At 38.0% G+C, this 18,966-nt stretch overlaps 1 long non-coding RNA gene across 5 annotated transcripts in view; it reads left to right on the forward strand.

The window, feature by feature from the left end:
• LOC131836478 (uncharacterized) overlaps nucleotides 1-18,966 on the forward strand; it is a 134,701-nt gene that overhangs the window by 35,272 nt on the left and 80,463 nt on the right. For 3 of the 5 annotated variants that reach the window (XR_009355630.1, XR_009355633.1, XR_009355632.1), the window contains one exon: nucleotides 17,245-17,350. The exons of the other annotated variants lie outside the window; for them this stretch is intronic. This is a non-coding gene — a long non-coding RNA (uncharacterized LOC131836478). The remainder of the gene's footprint in view (nucleotides 1-17,244; nucleotides 17,351-18,966) is intronic. 5 annotated transcript variants of the gene reach the window in all.

Below are 18,966 nucleotides of genomic sequence, written 5' to 3' on the forward strand. Positions count from 1 at the left end.
TGGAAATGATCCTAAGGCAAATGGCAAATGAAAAGAAAAAATTAACTGAAGAAAATTTAGGTTAAAAAAAAGAAAAACAACTAGGTATGAAAGGCAAGTGTATGGTATTTGAACTACTCCCTCTTTTTCCCCTCCCAAATCATGCAGGCAGATTCTCCACCCTCACCCTCCTAGCTCCCAGCTAGAGGGCTTTCTTCCTAAGACTAGCAGGACCCTAGCATTTCTCACCTTGCCCCCAACTGCCTGTTGCCCAGGCTAATTCCTGAGTGAGTGCAGCAAGAGGTAAGAAATCCCATCTGCCCAATCCCAGCTTGTTGTCCAGAGGCTCTACTTTTGGAGTAGCATGTAGAAGTACTGAGGTCCTGGTAACCCCTCAGCTCCTGACATGGTAGTTCCACATCAGAAGAAGCAAGTTAAGAGGACCTGTTATCCCTACTCTCAGCTCCTAAGCCCTGACTCAGAGAGTTTATCTTAAAAGAGGCAGGCCATGAACCATATACCTCCTAATCTCTTCCCAAAGTAACTGTCTTCATTTGCAATAGCCAAGTAGAAAAATTTAAGCCTAAGGATGCTCTTAAAAATAGTAGATGTGTAATAAAAGGCATTTGGGAAGGAATTTGATTTATGAATCTAATGAAGATACAGCCAAGACTGAGGCTGGTTAGTGTGCAGGAAAGAAAGGAGAATAAGACAGCTGGGAGGAACCCTCTTGGGGTTAGAACAAGTATTAAATGATGACATCAAAAACTGTTCCTTCAGTGGGGCACCTGGGTGGCTCAGTGGGTTGACCTCTGCCTTCGGCTCAGGTTATAATATCAGGGTCCTGGGATCAAGCTCCACCGGGGAGCCTGCTTCTGCCTCTCTGCCTACTTGTGATCTCTCTCTGTCAAATAAATAAATAAAATCTTAAAAAAAAAAAAAAGAAAGAAACCACAACAAAATTTTCCTTCAAAAGAGCCACAATTTGATTAGATTTGTTTGTACAGGAATGGTATTATGAAAACAATAGAACAATCAGCCTGCAACTAGTGGAGGTTAACAGCTGGATGTGGTCTGAGAGAGAGCAGATATGAGCATTCCCAAAGTTGTGCTTCCTTGAGGAACAACATTAGCAGTGTAATAATGTGGGAGAAAGATAGACTTCACTAAAATAATCCAGCCTATCAGTAAACAAGTAATGAAATAATGAGCTCACTATGGGAGAGGGGATGGGGTAGCAGTACCCAGAGCTGCTACAATATATTATCCAAAATGTTCAGTTTCCAATAAAAAATTATAAGGTATACAAAAAAATAAGACAATATGATTCATACATCAGGGAAAAAGCAATCACTATAAACGACCTATGAGAGCAACCATATTTCAAATTAATAAAAAACATTGACATTTTTACAGAAATCAGTGGCTTTCTTCTACACTAACAGTGAAAATACAGAAAGGGAAATTAGAGAATCAATTCCATTTACTATAGCACCAAGAACCATAAGATACCTGGGAATAAACCTAACCAAAGAGGTAAAGGATCTGTACTCGAAAAGATGGAAGACCATCCCATGCTCTTGAATCGGAAGAGTAAACATTGTTAAAATGTCTATACTGCCTAGAGCAATCTATACTTTTAATGCCATTCTGATAAAAATTCCACCGTTATTTTTCAAAGAGCTGGAGCAAATAATCCTAAAATTTGTATGGAATCAGAAGAGACCCCGAATCGCTAAGGAAATGTTGAAAAACAAAAATAAAACTGGCAGCATCACATTACCTGATTTCAAGCTTTACTACAAAGCTGTGATCACCAAGACAGCATGGTATTAGCATAAAAACAGACACATAGACCAGTGGAACAGACTAGAGAGTCCAGATATGGATCCTCAACTCTATGGTCAAATAATCTTCGACAAAGCTGGAAAAAATATACAGTGGAAAAAAGAGTCTCTTCAATAAATGGTGCTGGGGAAACTGGACAACTGTATGTAGAAGAATGAAACTCGACCATTCTCTTACAGCGTACACAAAGATAAACTCGAAATGGATAAAAGACCTCAATGTGAGACAGGAATCCATCAGAATCCTAGAGGAGAACATAGGCAGTAACCTCTTCGATATCAGCCACAGCAACTTCTTTCAAGATATGTCTCCAAAGGCAAAGGAAATAAAAGCGAAAATGAACTTTTGGGACTTCATCAAGATCAAAATCTTCTGCACAGCAAAGCAAAGGAAACAGTCAACAAAACAAAGAGGCAACCCACAGAATGGGAGAAGATATTTGCAAATTACAGTACAGACAAAAGGTTGATATCCAGGACTTCTCAAACTTGAGAACTTCTCAAACTCAACACACACAAAACTGGTAATCATATAAAAAAATGGACAGAAGATATGAACAGACACTTCTCCAATGAAGACATACAAATGGCTATCAGGCACATGAAAAAATATTCATCATCACTAGCCATTTGGGAGATTCAAATTAAAACCACATTGAGATACCACCTTACACCAGTTAGAATGGCCAAAATTAGCAAGACAGGAAGTGTTGGAGAGGATGTGGAGAAAGGGGAACCCTCTTACACTGTTGGTGGGAATGCAAGTTGGTGCAGCCACTTTGGAGAACAGTGTGGAGATTCCTCAAGAAATTAAAAATAGAGCTTCCCTATGACCCTGCAATTGCACTACTGGGTATTTACCCCAAAGACACAGATGTAGTGAAAAGAAGGGTCATCTGTAGCCCAATGTTTATAGCAGCAATGGCCACGGTCACCAAACTGGAGAGAACCAAGATGCCCTTCAACGGACGAAAGAAAGATGTGGTCCATATACACTATAGAGTATCATGCCTTCATCAGGAAGGATGAATACCCAACTTTTGTAGCAACATCGACGGGACTGGAAGAGATTATGCTGAGTGAAATAAGTCAAACAGAGAGAGCCAATTATCATAGGTTTCACTTATTTGTGGAGCATAACAAATAACATGGAGTACATGGGGAGATGGAGAGGAGAAGGGAGTTGAGGGAAATTGGAAGGGGAGGTGAACCATAAGAGACTGTAGACACTGAAAAACAACCTGAGGGTTTTGAAGGGGCGGGGGGTGGGAGGTTGGGGGAACCAGATGGTGGGTATTGGGGAGGGCACATATTGCATGGAGCACTGGATGTGGTGCAAAAACAATAAATACTGTTACACTTAAAAGAAATTTTAAAAATTGACATTAAAAAATATTTTTTATAAATATTAATAGAAGAATTTTTCAGAGTAGCCTTTATATATATGTGTGTGCATGATGACAGTGTCACATCAGATAGGAAATATCAATAAAGAGGAATTATAAAAATGAACTAAATGGAAATTCTGAAGTTGAAAAGTACAATAACTAAAGTAAAATACTCACTAGAGGGTCTCAACAGCTTTGAATTAGCAAAAGAAAGAATTAATGAACTTGAAGATAGGTTGATAGGGATCATACAAGCTGAAGAACAGAGAAAGAAAAGAATGAAGAAAAATGAACAGAGCCTCAGAGATATGGGACACCATTAGATACACCAACATACAAGTAATGGAAGTATCAGAAGGAAAAGAGAATAGGAAGAAAAAATAGTCAAAGAAGTAATGGCCCAAAACTTCTCAAATATACTGAAAAACAATAACCTACATATCCAGAAAGCTTAACAAAATTCAAATAAGATAAACTCAAAGAAAACCACAGACACAACATAGTAAAAATGATGAAAGTCAAAGACGAGAAATCTTGAAAGCAGCAAGATAAAAGAAATTAGTCAGTTATAGAGGCTCTCAAGAACATCATAAGCAGACTTTTCAGCGATGAAATGAAGGCCAGAAGGCAGTGGGTTAAAATATTTAAAGTACTCAAAGATTAAAAAAAAAAAAAGTTCAACCTAGAATTCTATATCCAGCAATGCTATCTTTCAAAAAATGAAGGCAAAATAAAGACTCCCAAATAAACAAAAATGGAGAGAATTTGTTGCCCGCAGACCCATCTTATAAGAAATACTAAAGGAAGTTCCTCAGGCTTCCTCAGTTCCTCAGAGAGCAAGTGATCCCAGACAGTAATTTGAATCTGCATGAAGAGCACTGGTAAAGGGCTTCTCGGAGTAATGGCTGCTATCACCACTGGAGCAAGGAAAGTGCATGAGCCTGGATATCTTATTATGTCAGAAAGTAAGAAAGTACTCTAAAAGAATGATAGTGTCATATTAAAATAACACGTAAGCCAACTTGAAGGAATTTCCACTGGCTAAATCTGGGACAAATGGGCACCAAAATAAATAATTTTAGTAACTATAGCTCATTGCATCAAACAGTAAACCATAAGCACTTACTGGTTAAATATGTAACAAGTTTTTAAAATTTAGTTATTAAATATCTAAACTGATTGAAAGTAAGGAGGAAGGGTATAGTTACATAGTTTTAAAGCATCTTTCCACAAAACAATTACTAATTACATGAGGGAAAAGAGTAACTTTATAGTGAGGATGCATGGCAGATATCACTTAATTCAAATTATCAATATGAATATCAATAATAGGACAAATTGAAATCATGAGACACCAAACAATGTGAAGAGTTCAATATCTCTGTGATATTCTAGAAAAATACTCTTTACCTAATCATGATGGAATCATAAGGAAGCATCAAGCAAATATAAACTGAAGAACATCTTATAAAAACCCAAAATGAGGAATATTCTACAAAGTAATTTTCAGAAGTGCCAAGGTCACTTTGGTGGACAGAACCTATGACCACCCCACACATACAAAAATCCCCGTCCTTTGGTGTTCACACTTGTGTGTAATGTACTCCTCTTCAGTTTGAACAGGACTTGTGACTTGCTTTTAACCAATACAATATGGCAGAGGTGATAGGATGTCACTCCATAATTATATGTGATGTATATAAGACTCCATCTTATTAGCAAAAGTGCTAGAGACACTCCCATTTACTATCCTTGAGGCCATGTTGGAGAAGCTTACATGGCAGGAAACTGTGCATAGCTTCTAGGAGCTAAAGGTGGTTTCCATTAAGAAACTAAAGCTTAGTCCCGAAGCAGAAAGAAAATGAATTCTGCTAACAACCTGAGGGAGCTCGGAAGCAGATATTTGCCCCGTATGCCCTCTGATGAGACTGCAACATTGAGATTCCCAAGCATAGAACCTAGCTAAGCCAGGCCTGGATTCCTGAACCACAGGAACTTTCAAATCATAAATGTATATTGGTTTAAACTGCTAATTTTGTAACAATTGTTATATGATGTATAAAACTAGAACAGTTATGAAAGTCAATTAAAGACTAAGAAACTTTCAGACTAAAGCATATTAATGTGTTACACAACTAAATACATGATTTTTTAAATTTTATTTTTAAATTTTATTTTTCTAATTAATCTCTACACCCAATGTGGAGCTTGAACTCACAACCTGAGATCAAGAATCACATGTTTCATTGACTGAGCCAGCCAAGCACCTCTGCATTGCATGATCCTGAACTGGATCCTTTAGACAATTCTTTGGAAAACTTGAACAGGATCTGAGAATTAGGCAGTCGCAGTGTGTCAGTGTTATCTTCCTGATTTTGATGATTATTTTGCAGTTAAGTAGGAGGAAATGTGGTAGGAGATAAACATTAAAAATCCAAGGATGAAATAAAAATTAGTTCATGAAGGTGTTTTTTTCTTCACTTTGCCTAACAAGATTGATTATTTTTCTACTTAATTAAAGAAAGGGAGGATTGCTTCCTTCTGCTTTTCCCCTAATGGGTAGGGGTAATGGGAAGGGGATAAAGTATGTGGGCAGAAGCAATGTGAATCAGAGATTAATTGTGCTTATGTGAATTGGTTTCTTTCTTACACTTCTGCTGTTCACCACGAAAAGAACCTGCCTTCCCAGCTCCTGTTCTGAAAAGAACAAGGAAAAACATAAAGTAGATCTGAACCTAATTCAAACCTGGAGCCAGTCCAAGTCAATCTTGACTAGACAGAATCACAATCTCCCCAAAGACTTGGTTATTGTCAGAAGTCCCTGAAATTTGGGGGTTCCTTATATAACATTGCAGCGATAGCTGACTCAAATTCATCCACTTACTTAATTGCTTTGCCCGATTCTAAAACTTATACTCTGTTTTTTTATTATACTACCACAATTCAACTATATTCACAAGGAAGAAAAAAAAAAAAAAACCCTAGCGTTATTTGGAATCTTTTCAAATGTGTTGGTAAATTTATTTTTGCTTCCTACATCATAAATTTATATTTTTAAACTACCATCTCTTAATAGTGTCCTCAGGCATTTATCATAAAATCTAATAAACAATATATCTAAACTGGTAACTTCAGTTCTGAGATATCTTGGTGTAGGCTATATTGGTCACACTTTGTAAGTCAGTAGTCTTTAAAAGATTAGGATCTGTGGTATTAAGATAGGATATTATGATTAGGGTCTATATTTTGATTGTTTAGGATTTTTTGTAAAGATTTTCTTTGAGAGAGAGCGTGCACACAAGTGGGGGGGGGGGCAGTGGGAGAGGAAGAAACAGATTCCCTGCTGAGCACAGAGCCTCATGGAGGACTCAGTCCAAGGACCCCGGGATCATGACCTGAAGTCAGAAGCTTAACTGACTGAGCCACCCAGGCACCCCTACGATTTCTTAGGATGTCCCAGAGTTACAATCCGAAGAATGCACCAGGAATGCACCAGTTTCACACAGCGATCTTGAAAAGCTCCTCATCTCAAACCCAGTTTTTTGGCACCTGCTTCTCTTTGTTTTTATTGTGGGACTATACCGCTGTGACTCCTTGCAGCAGGAAAAAGGAATGACCGCTAGTGCTCAATTCCTCTCTCTCTAACTCACTGGGTAACTTGGGGCCTGCCACTATGCCCCAGTTGCCATATCTGAAAGGAAAATCGGGTAAGTAGAAGTCTTTATAGATTGTGAAACACCTTAATATTAGAGCCAGCGTAGTATATTCATTAAGAGTTTCAGTTGAGCCCAGCTTATTTCTTCTGTAACCTCAGGCAAATTACTCTTTATACCTCAGTTTCTTCATCCCTTAATAGGGGTAATGATAATTCCTTCTTCAGAGAGTTCTTGAGAAGACAGAATGATGTAACACGTGTGAAGTATTTAAATAGCACTTAAAACATAGGAGTGGCCACCCACTGGGTGGCTCAGTGGGCTAAAGCCTCTGCCTTCGGCTCAGGTCATGATCCCAGAGTCCTGGCATCGAGGCCCACATCGCACTCTCTGCTCAACAGGGAGTCTGCTTTCCTTCCTCTCTCTCTGCCTTCCTGTCTGCCTACTTGTGATCACTCTTTGTCAAATAAATTAAAAAAAAACAAAGTTAAATAATACTACTACTAAATATTTGTATAATTAAACAAATTATTGAGTGCATAAAATAAGCAAAGCTCTGTACAGAAAACAATATGGTATTGTAATATAATCAGCTAACTTTTAAGTTTTTATTTAAGTTGCAGTTCACGTACTTGTAATATTAGTTTCAGGTGTACAATTTAGTGATTCAGCACTTCCGTAGAACACCTGGTCCTCATCACAAGTGCCCTCCTTAATCCCTACTATCTATTTAACCCACCGCCTTACCCACCCCCCTTCTGGTAACCCTCAGTTCTCTGTAGTTGAGTCTGTTTCATGGTTCTCTCTTTTCTTCCCTATACTCATTTTGTTTCTTAAATTCCACATGAGCGAAATCATATATATTTGTCTTTCTCCTGATTAACTTACTTCATTCAGCATTATACTCACTAGCTCCATCCATGTCATTGCAAATGGTAAGATTTCATACTTTTTAAAAAAATATATTTTTTATTTTATTTATTTGACAGAGATCACAAGTAGGCAGAGAGGTAGGCAGAGAGGCAGACAGAGAGTGAGAGGGGGAAGCAGGCTCCCCACCGAGCAGAGAGCCCTACCTGGGGCTCCATCCCAGGACCCTGAGATCATGACCTGAGTTTAAGGCAGAGACTTTAACCCACTGAGCCACTCAGGTGCTGCTGATTTCATTATTTTTTATGTCTGAGTAATATTCCTGTGTGTGTGTGTGTGTGTGTGTGTGTGTACACACCACATTTTCTTTATCCATTCATCAGTCAATGGACATTTGGGCTGCTTCCATAATTAGGCTATCATAAATAATAGCAGCTAATGTTACTTACCCTGAGGATATAGCCATGTACTTAGATATGTGTAGAACCAAGCCGTGTGCACAGAATGTTGGGGAGAGGTTTGGAGTTGAGCTGGGCAGGCACTGAAGGATGGTTTCTATTTTGATACATGAAAATGAGGATGAAGTGAGAGATGCATAAGCAAAGCCACAGTCATAGGAGTGTTGTGGGATTTAAGACTAGACAAGTGTGTTCGGTCCAGGTTGCGAGGAGTCCAGAACGGCAGTCCGTGGAGTCTGGATTCTCTTTAGACATCAGGAAAGAGCCTCTCGTGGACTTTAAGCAGTGATGTTAACAGAGCACTGTATTAGGAAAGTTAGTCTGATAGTGGTTTGTGTAAAAGCACAGAAGAGTGAAGCATAGATACCAAGAGATCATCTGGAAGAAATGATCTAGTTCTCTAGTAGTGAAGGGATAAGAGCCTGAACCAAGGTATAGCCATAGAACCAGAAAAGTCAAGACAGATGTGAGAGGCATTTTGTCGAACAAATCAAGAAGATGGTATGTTCTGTACCCTTTACTGATGAGAAAGAGCTTACCTGACTGGTTCGCCTCAACATGGCATCCAGTACACAGCCAGTGATCTGCTCACAGTTCTACAGTGCACTCATCCTTATGGAACACTTCTGTAGGGTTTGTCAAAGTAACCTTTCTGTTCTAGGCTTATACTTTATCACTCTGAAGTGTTGTGGAAGGTGACTGTGGAAATCTAAACAATGCATTAATAATAGGCAGTGGCAAGGGTATACATTCCTTGACAAGTAACTATTGCTTCTAAACTATCCATGAAGTTGGGTTGACCCTGCAAATCATTATTGTAGAATGGCCTGTAAGAACCACTATTATCCCTATTTTACAGATGAGAACTTTGAGGGACAAAAAGAATTTTATAAGCTCTCTTTACAAATTTCTCTCATCCTTCTAGTCTTAGCTCTAATGTCTTCTCCTCTTGAGGACTTTTCAGAGCCTTGAGGAAATCTGAGCTCCTTGAACGCTTGTTTATAGTTTTTCATGAAATTTACAGTTTAAATTAGAGTCATTTTTCTTCATTTTACCTCACTTATTCAAGCACAAGTTTCTTTAAGGGAGAGGCTATTGTATTCATCTTTATGTTCCCCATAGAGCATAGTCCTGGCGCCTTACACATAGTAGGGGCTCAATAAATGTTTGTTGAACTGATTGAACTATGTACACTAATAAGCCCTAGTCTGTTATGGGTATAGTTTATTTGAATGTGTAATTGGTAGTTTCCCCATGAATCCCTTGAAGAGTGTGTTGATACCTTAGTAGCTCTTTGAAGTTTGATGCATTTAATTAATTGTGCAATCTTTTCAGAGTTCTTGTATCAAGAAGGTAGACTGCATTTAATAATGTGTTCATTGCTTATTTTTTTAAGACCTTTTCATCTATTCCAGTTAAGACAACAAAGAAAAGAAATACCTGGGTTCAAAATATTAACCAATTCTATTCTCCCTAAAATTAAATATTTGAAGATCTTCTCTGTTCTTTTTCATTATTCCTTTTTCCCTTCTTTTGGTCAGAAAGGATCCATTCCCAGGTAATTCCACCTGGTCCTATTTTTCTTGTGTTTTTACTCCATGTAAGCATTTATAAAGAATACTGATTTCTCTGAACTGCAGTGTGTAAGAGGACTGGTTTTGAGCCAGGGAGAGTGTGCTTCCATGGGACAGAGCCAGAAGATGTGTCTTATAGGCAAATATATGGCTACAGCCTCATAGACTAATACTGCTGTGGGGGCTCTAGGCTTTCAGCCTCTTTAAGCGTAGATATCCTGTACCTCCCATCACACAGCCTTCCAGCTTCCAGCACTCTCTAGGGTTTGGAATATGGTAAACCTGGCATTAGAACGCTGTTTCTCAAACAAGGCTGATCATAAAACTGAGTCATGGTGTTTGTAAAAGAATTTTAGTCTTGGGCCCTGTCCTAGAATCTACTTCCTAAAAACTTCAGAGGAGGGGATAGAATATGTTTTTATACCACACCCCTGATTAAAACTTATGATCAGGTAAACTGGGACACTTTTGTATAGTAGTTTAAAATAACTATTTCTAGTACCTTTCACTTACAGGCTGTGTGAATCTTAATTTAGTTTCCTCAAATGTAAAATGAAGATTATTACATATTACAACTATTAGAATTTTAGAGAGGATTAAAGTAAATGATAATGTATGTTAAATGCTTAGCATAGTATCTGAGACATAGCCCTCAATAAACATCAGCTATATTGTGAATGATTTTCCCCTTTTACTTATATCCGTGTTGCCTTGTAGAGGATGTTGTACATCTCTAGGTCACTTTTTCCAGGCAATCTTTGCTAATTAGAAGAGAGTCTCTGAAGTCCTGTTCTTACTAAACCTGCAGTATCTCTTCTAGGAAATCACAACATTTTAGATTTGCAAAGGACTTAAGGGTTTATAGTCCAATACCCTAATGTCATTCTCCTATTTTTGTTCTCTATCTTGTTCATTTTCAGTTAGCTCCCTATTCATGTATAATTGTGTGTTACCCTTCTGGGATCATCTCCCTCCTACTTTCTTTTTGGATTGGGCAAACTAGATGACTTCCCAGATGGTTCCAGGATCCCTCTCACACCCAGAAAATGTCCTGGTGTGCTTATTCCTTTTACAGTTATAAGATTTACCCATCCACCAAACAGCTTTCTATGGTAGCTGTCCCTCTGCTGCCCAAAGAAAAACTATGAATGCTTGTCCTGGATTTTAAAAACCAACATGTTTTCCTCACTACTAGCAATCTAAGAGTCAACCTTACTAAATTTTCAATTTATGTTTTTCTAGTTTTTTGTCTACTTATCTGAATCAGTCTCGTCTCTTAGACTGTATATTCCTGAAAGGGGTTTTCATGTTTTCCCACTGTCTTAGGAAAAATTCTGCACAACTACGTAATAAATGCCAAAACAATACAATGCTGATGTTGTAGTAAATACAATGGAGTCGAGTTAGACTGTTATAGTGTCCTTGTTCCAGTAAAATTCTTTTGGTCCTAAGGTATATTTGCCTGATTTCTTTTCACTTTAAAAACAATTTAATGAACCATCAATCTTGTCTCTGCATTTCTCCAATTTTAAGAGACCACTTCTTTGTGCTGATTTGTCAAGCAAAACTTTAATAAACAACTCCTGGAAATTTAGAACACAAAATTTTGAAGCATTCATTTGCTTTTCTTGGCATTTACTTCCTTAAAGAAGTCAAGAAATTATCGAAGCATGACTTTTTCATTCCGGAGACTGCATTGGCTACCTTTAATCAAGCTGTGCTTTTCTCAGTGTTCCCCATTTAATCTCCTAAAATACTTCCTAAGACTTTGCCCCCCACAATGGAATCAAAACTAAATGGTCTGTAATTTCCTCAAGTGTTCCCAGATCCTGTTGTAAATAATGACATTGTGCTGGCCACTTTCCAGTCTGAATGAAGTGACCTTGTAAAAATGTCTGCTCACTCTTCTATAATGTCTTTTTCTACTTTCTGTAGGGCTCTTGGATACAGCTTGGCAAACAATACCTATTCCAAGAAACACCATTCTTCACCTCAGTATGTTATTTCCTTCATATAGGCAGTACTGTATCCAGAGCTAAAAGACTTATGTCTAAAAGTTAATTAATATTTTAAAATAAGGAATTATAGGTGCACTATGACAGAAGGCCAGACTGGATGACCTATGAATATCTGAATTGACAGAAAGAAAATCTATTGTGGTTTTGCAAACTCTTTAAGAAAATGTTGAATTTTCTTTTAGTCATTAGATAGCTTTTATTGTAATCATGTTCAATGCCCTTTTTTTTCTTAGAAAAGAAACCATTCCAACTCTATAACACAAAAACACTTAAAATTAGTTATTCCAGTCTGGCAGTTAGAAAGGAATATTTCACAATATCAGTAAAGATAGATGTTCTTTCTGAGCAATTATGTTGCATTCAAATGAGACATATGTGATGTTTTGGTTGTCCCAATGGTCGTCCTCCCCCTACCCCTATTTAAAAAAAAAAAAAAAAAAAAAAAAAGAATCAGGACATCTGGCAAGGCCTAGGGAAAAGCAGCTAAACTCACTGAAGGGACAGGGTACTTCTCCCATGAAGACAGACTAAAAATACAAAAACCTATTAGTGTGAAATAACAAAGGCTGAAAGGGGAGAAGTAACTGGGACTTCTGAATCCCCAGCCATGTGGGACCACCAGCTAGACAAGCTAATTAAAATTAGCAACCCATTTTTGTTTATGGCCTCCATGAGCATACAAGTTTTATAAATTAGATACAAGTGCTGCAACTAAGAGTAATTAAAGAGAGGGAGATAGTGGTAGTTTTCAACAGATGGCAGGCAGTGATTTTATTATTTTCTTTAAGAAAATCCAAAGGGTAACCAACTTGTGAGAGCATTTTGAACTTCAGAAATCAAATCAAGATTTAAAGGCATTTTGGAAGTTGTAAAGCTAGGAAATAAGCCAACAAAGTTTTTTCCCTCATAAAATAGAGGCAAAATAACAATATTTAAAATTTGGTTGTTTGGTTCTTACTTTGAGTAGAGCAACTGCTTTTGCTCATGCTTTCATAACTATAAACATCACATGCATTAGTGGGGTCAGCATGTATTCATTTACCTTCCCTCGGCTTTGTTCAGCTCTGTCAAACACCTGTAACACAGTATGCTCCATTGTAGGAGACTGGCAGCAAGGTCCTATTTAATTAACTAATTAGATGACTCATCCTACACATAAATTAGCATTATTAGGTCTTTTATAATGATTGTTGAAGCACTGTAAATTAATTTTCTTACTGGCTATGACCATCATTTGCTGCTATCACAGTATTAAGAGATAATGCCATGCACAGTAGGAAATCTCTATCAGCAGAAAATGAACATGGTCATCCTTGGATCACCAATTAGAAAACCTATTGTGTAACAAAAACATCATTTCTATGCTGTAATATGATCAACTAACCATTAATTACCTTCGCTAGTGAGAATTACCCTCTTTGTTGGAGGAGTATTACATTCCATATTATAGTTCAAAAATGTCAGGAGAAACCAGCAACAAAAACATCAATTTCTAAAAAGGATACATATAATCCAAATTATATTAACCTAACATGCTACATGTCAGGTAAAATTAGCATAAGCTTTGTTACTGAGTCTGAATAATATAGCTTACCTCTTAGCCTTTAGATGTATTGATTAAATAGGTCATCCTCACCTGCCCATAAATACAAATATAATCAAACTGCACTGTTCTCTAGGGAACTGAATGGAAAAAAACCTTGGTAAGTATCCAATCCGGATTCATGATAATTAAGAGCCTGTTTCCTTGCCTAATGCAAGGATGACAGAATGAAGATAAGCAGATCCCTGGAGGCTGTGCTTACATTTACAGCTGGTACATGGTTGTGTGTGTGTGTGTGTGTGTGTGTGTGTGTACGTGCATGCCCACATAAACATGTGTTTGTGTGTCTGTGTGTAAAAATGCATGCTTCCTATGACCAGTGCTCTGGAACTTTCTTTCATGAGATTCTCAAGGGGGATCTGTGACACCCACCTACCCTCCAAGGGGCACTGCCTTAGAAAGCTCATGTGGAAGCAGCCAGTGGGCATGAAGGTTCAGCCATGAATGAATGGGAATGCCAATTTGAGGTCTCTGTCTTGCTCAGCATGGCCTGTTACACCTTCACTGGGCAGGGATATGGGGTGATGGTCAGGAGATGAAACCCTGGTTTAGGTAGCCAGGATTTGGTCCCGACTCCCACCCTTTAGAAGTTATGTCCTCTTGGGCAAGGTACCCCAACTTCTTCGTTGGCATGGTTTTATTCATCTTAAAATAGTCACCTCAGAAGTCTGTTGTGACTTTGTAGATTCTTAGGGAGTTTCTGGTGATCTAAATAGCAGAATTACAGAATGAAAGACTAGTAAGTTTGACTACATAAAAATTAAAGTCATTGCAGGACTATAATTATCATAGATAAAAAATAATATAAAATGGTACATTTATTTTAAAATAATCCAGCAGGGCAGAAGAAGAGAGGTGATAGAGGCATGGTGATAAATGAATTGAGAGTGTGTGTATTTTTATAATGCTGGGTATTTAGTCCATACCAATTTATTAACCTATTCTCTTTATTTTTGTATGTGTTTGAAATTTTCTGAAATTAAAAAAAAAAAATACCATGGACAGTATCAAAAGAATAAGGACAAATTAAGGGAAAAAATATTTGTAAGCATATCATGTTAAGGGGCCAATTTCCCCTAATACATAAAGAGGCCATACAAGTCAATAAAAGAGACCAACAAACCAACATTTCAAAAAAATAAAATGAACACAATTAAGAAAAAAGGAAAAATATATCAAGTAATGACTATTTTTATAAAATATTACATATACTTAAACTTTATATTACATTCTAATTTATTTAAAGAAATATTAAAATTTAATATGTATTTAATATATGTAAATAAATATTTAAATTTATATTTACTTTATAAGTTTTATATTTTTACAGAATAAGATCATTATATTTAAAATATATCAAGTAATGCTCATTTTATTCATAGTAGGAGAAAATACAAATTAGAAACAATAGTGAAAAATCCATTTTTTGATCTAGCAAATTGGCAAAGATCAAAAAGTTTGATAAGACATTGAGGGTAAGAGTATAAGATAATATAACTTCTTTGGAGAGCAATTTTATAGTATCTGTGCAAATTTAAAATGTACCTTCTTTTTAACCCATCAAGCGTTTGCCTACAAATATATTCACACATGAGTTCAAAACAAACCATATAAGGATATTTGATGTAGTTGATTGTAATAGCAAAAGATTTGCAACATCTACATGTCTGTTAGGAAGGAATTGGTTAAATAAATTATAGTACGTCCACAGAATGGAATATTAAGAGGTAGTTAAAAAGAATGAGGCAGCTCCGTAATTTGAGTTGATCTCTAATGCATTCAATATGGAAGAAAAAAGGGGGGGAGTAGAAAAGTAGAAGAATATGTGCCTGTGTAAAAAAATATATCCATATGTTTCCATATGCACAGAATAAGAATCTGTAGAAGGACATAGAAAAACCCACTTACAGTGGTGCCTCTCCCAGGAGAGGGGAGATGAGGTGGACGAAGATACAGGCAGAGGAGGGAGTCTTACTCTTGACTGTACATTCAGTTTCTCTAAACTTTTTTTTTTTTTTTACTGTGAGCATGTATTAGCTAGTCACAATGTATTTTTTACATATAAATGCTTAGAATTGTGTTGGCCTATATTAAATGCTCAATTTTATCTACTCATATTGTGACTATTTTTACTCCAACCTTATCTTCCACTATGCCACTGCACATACCTTTTTGCAACCCAGAGCGAATCATAACCAGTCCCCAAATGTGCTCTGTGTTTTGCTGTTTCCATACTTATATTCATGTGCTTACCTCCTCTTAAAAGTTCCCTCTTCCATCTTTACCCGTTGTAATTCTACCTACCCTTCAAGGCCCAATTCAATTCAAATACCACCTCTTCTTATATTATATATTTGCTAGGTTATCTTGAGAAATTTATGTATTTGCCTCAGCCTTGGTTTTCATGTCTGTTAAATGGGTGGTAATAATAGAAGTTGTAGGGATGCCTGGGTGGCTCAGTTGGTTAAGCGGCTGCCTTTGGCTCGGGTCATGATCCCCGCGTCCTGGGATCGAGTCCCGCATCAGGCTCCTTACTCCGCCAGAAGCCTGCTTCTCCCTCTGCCTCTGCCTGCCACTCTGCTTGCCTGTATTTTCTCGTGTCTCTCTGACAAATAAATAAATAAAATCTTAAAAAATAATAATAATAGAAGTTGTAAGGATTAAATGTGATAAGGTAAGTAAATCTATTCACAAATTTATGTAGTTCTTGGGTTACCTATTTTCTACAGACACAGTGATATGCACTAGGGCTAGAACCATGAAAAAACTGACAGTATCCCTTCCCTCATGCAGCTCACTGTCTAGAAAGGAAATTTCCATTCTGTTGCTAAATACTATGGCAACTGGGATTACGGGCTGTGGAAGTGCAGAGAAGGGGCACCCACCCAAAAGAGACAAACCCTCAGGGAAGAAGTGGTTGAGTTGGAAATCAGAAACAAAATATGATTTTAACTGTGAGTAACCCCAAAGAAATTGTAGGCAGGGAGAAGCAGAAAATTGAGAAAGATTAGTCTTGGCACTTCTCATGCTTGTGACCATCTTGAGTCATTGGTCTCCATGTTTCTGATAATGAAAGGCAACCCACAGAAAAGAAACAGTGTTCCTCCTGCTCTTTAGCCCAGAAAGCTTTCAAGGGTGTAGTTTTTCTGTTGCCCCAGTCTTGTCAACCTTTGTGAAACCAAGCCCTTCCTGCTATAATCCAGAAAAACGAAGTTCTTTACTGAAGAGTTAGGCAGTTCTCTAAATAGTATTGTAGGGAGAAATAAAAATTTAATTTAGATGTTCCCTTATACTGACCAAAGGCCACAGCCTTCCAGAATTAGGGGTGCCAAAGGATAGTGCCTCTCCAGCCTGCTAAACTGTTCACTTCTGCCACAGGTGTCCTCCCAATCTAGTTCCCTCTCCCTGGCCTCATCTCCCTACCCCAGCCCCCATCTCAAAACTTTCTTCAAGACTCCCGGTTAGGTGATCCCCGCTGTTCTCTCTGGGAGCAACTATCGCTCACCCCTCAGGAGGAAGCTGCTTCTGGCACTTCTAGCACTTCTAACCTGAAGCAAAGCCTCAGGTTTGATCTAGATATGAGCGGAAGTTCTGAACTCAGTCTATAGCATCCAGAGAAATATTTTCATTCCCTAAAGAGAATGTAATGAGAGTATAGTCCTCCCCACTGGTGAAAAATATGTCACTGGTAAAGTAAATGCAAAGTGTAACAATAATCATTTACTTTATGAGACTAATTATCCACAAAGGAAAGAATATTTCTCCTATTAGCTTGGTTTGGTCTTGACCTTTAGGCACCACTGCTACCATCAACCCCAACTATCATTGTGCTGAGAAACATTTTCCTCTTACAGCTGAAACCTGACAGCTTTACAAGAGCAACCACTGGAGCTAGCTGGAAGAATAAATTATAATAATACTTAATAAGATCTCTTGGACTCAGATATCCTTCTGGTGGAGGTAAGGAAAAAGTTTGCCAGTTTATATAGCCACTATATAAATTGAATTTCTCTTTCAAGAATTTGTGTGGTTTACCTTTTTCAGGACGAAGCTCTCCCCATCCACACACACACCGCCCAGAAACAAAAACAGAGAGAAAACAAAGAACTCTGAGTCAAAAATGAAATTCCGTGATTCTTCAGAGAATTGTAGGGTAAACTCAAGTGTCTCGCCATGGCCTCTGCAACCATGCCCAGTTGAAACAGTAGGCAAGAGAAGCTATCATTAGTTTTGATCAAGTAGCCATGAACTGGAAATGTGACTGGGTTCAACAGCACAAAGAATCACCTGGCGACCCAGTGGCACCTACTAGACAACCCCAGGACCTAGTTTCCCTCTAGAGGAGGTTCAAGTCCAGAGCCTCTCTGAGCATGTGCATGGCAAAAGATTTATGCTGCCCTCTGCTGGTGAGCAGCTCTCCTCTAAATTTTTTACAAGGGGAAGGGGGGACCTGGGTAGGTTGACTACTACCCCATTTCCAGCCCCATTTCTGGCAGCCTCAAAGAGAAGTAATCAACTAAATTTAGAAGTTGAGGGGGGGTGGGGCTGAAGTGAGAGTGGAGTAGGGGGAGAATATAGGACAGAAAAGCAGAAAGACCACACACCAGTGATATGTCACTATTAGAATCTAATATAGCCCACTGGGTTCATCTGTGTATTTGCTTTGTGAAGGGAAATTTTCATTCGGACTCTTATTTGACATTTGAGTTACTTAGTACTGAATGCATTCAGAAAATGCATTTCACTAATGCTTCCCTAATTCATAGGGGCTGCTGTTTTACCAGTCACCATGATCCTTAATCAGTGTAGTTGTATAGCATGTAGATAGTCTATAAAAGTGCTTAATAAAAATCATTTAATTCTAAATTACATGAGTGCACTTAACCCTAAAGATATTAAAACTGATTGTTTGATGTATTGCCATGAGTAGGCAGAGATTCAAAAATAAAAGCTTCCTGCACCTAAATCAAAGAGCACCGAGCTCATAGCCACTCAGTACAAGCACATGCATCAGTGTCATGAAGCTGGGCTATGATAAACTCACCCATTTTAGGCTTTTAAACTATAAATATGAAGTACTTGAATTTGATCAGCGACGAGATACATAAGTGAGTTTTTCCAAGCAAAGTACTGTATGTGACCTGATAGCCTGTTAGAAGCCTGTGGAGATCACCTGTCGCTTATTTGCTGACTTGGTGAGTGCACCAGTGGGGCCAGCCGCTGGCATGATATGCTATCTATGCTAGTCTAGACTCTAGCCTAGGGGAGGTCTGGGGTGAGCAAATAGGAAAGAGTGATTTTCACTGACTGCATTTTTACCCTTGGATTTTCCTTGTAACAATATTTGAACTTGCCTCACCCATATAGTACCTCCCTCAGCACAATACCATGTCTGTGAGGAAACTTTAATCAGTCTTGACCATGGATCAGAATGAATTTTGGAGGGATAGATCTGTCAAAAGTAGAACCACCACTAGTACTTCCCAAGGCCTCACAGGCAGGAAAGGGCGTTAGTAATGGAGGGCACTCAGAGCGAAAGACTCAACAATGAAATCAGTTGTGGCTGGACATTCAGC

This window comes from Mustela lutreola, chromosome 7 (genome assembly GCF_030435805.1).
Source record: "Mustela lutreola isolate mMusLut2 chromosome 7, mMusLut2.pri, whole genome shotgun sequence".
Lineage (NCBI taxonomy): Eukaryota > Metazoa > Chordata > Mammalia > Carnivora > Mustelidae > Mustela > Mustela lutreola.